This window comes from Guillardia theta (assembly GCF_000315625.1).
Source record: "Guillardia theta CCMP2712 unplaced genomic scaffold GUITHscaffold_111, whole genome shotgun sequence".
Classification (NCBI taxonomy): Eukaryota; class Cryptophyceae; order Pyrenomonadales; family Geminigeraceae; genus Guillardia; species Guillardia theta.
The window spans coordinates 148,568-149,435 of NW_005434563.1; positions in this window are offsets into that span (position 1 = coordinate 148,568).

An 868-nucleotide genomic window follows, 5' to 3' on the forward strand; every position below is an offset into this window, starting at 1 on the left:
AGGACGAGGACGAGGACGAGGACGAGGATGAGGACGAGGATGAGGACGAGGACGAGGACGAGGACGAGGACGAGGACGAGGACGAGGACGAGGACGAGGACGAGGACGAGGACGAGGAGGTGGTGGGGTGATGGTGTAGGGGGAGACGGCTTTGTAGAAGAAGGCGAGGAGAAGGAAGAGAAAGCAAGAAGAATGGAGACAAGGAGGATGAAGAAAGGAAGGGAGAAGGGGGAGGACAAAGAGGAGGGAGAAGAGAGAAGGAGGACAAAGAGGAGGGAGATGGACGGAAGAGGTACGAGATAAACGTCAGACTCACTTCTCCTCCGTGCATGTACTTGGCGTATAGAAACGCGTCGCAATTTTTCCCCCCTGTGAGGAGGGAAATCAAGAGAGTCTAAATGAAAGATGAAGACACAGAAGACACACTACTTTGTAACAGCAGAAGCAGCAGAAGGAGAAGAAGAAGAAGAAGAAGCAGACAGAAGCAGAGGCAGGGGCAGCAGAAGCAGGGGCAGAAGAAGAAGAAGAAGAAGAAAAGTAGGAAGGAGAGCATTAAACAACGATCTTGCAGGTAGAAGCTATTCGATAGTCACCGATCACATAAAAATCTGGAATTCTTTTCAGTCTGACAAATCCATTGTCTTCGTAAAACTTAACAGCAATCTGTAACATGACAACAAAACTCAGATTTGAAATCTCCATTCATCTCCCCATCCAACTCCCGCTCTCCTTTCATGATCCTACTTCCCCTTTCCACCTTCTGCCCCACCTACCCTGTCTTGCTCCCAATCCTCCTCCTCCTCCTCCTCCTCTTTGTCCTCCCCCTCCCCATCTCCCTTTCCTCACCTGATTCGTCGTCAGCACGTGT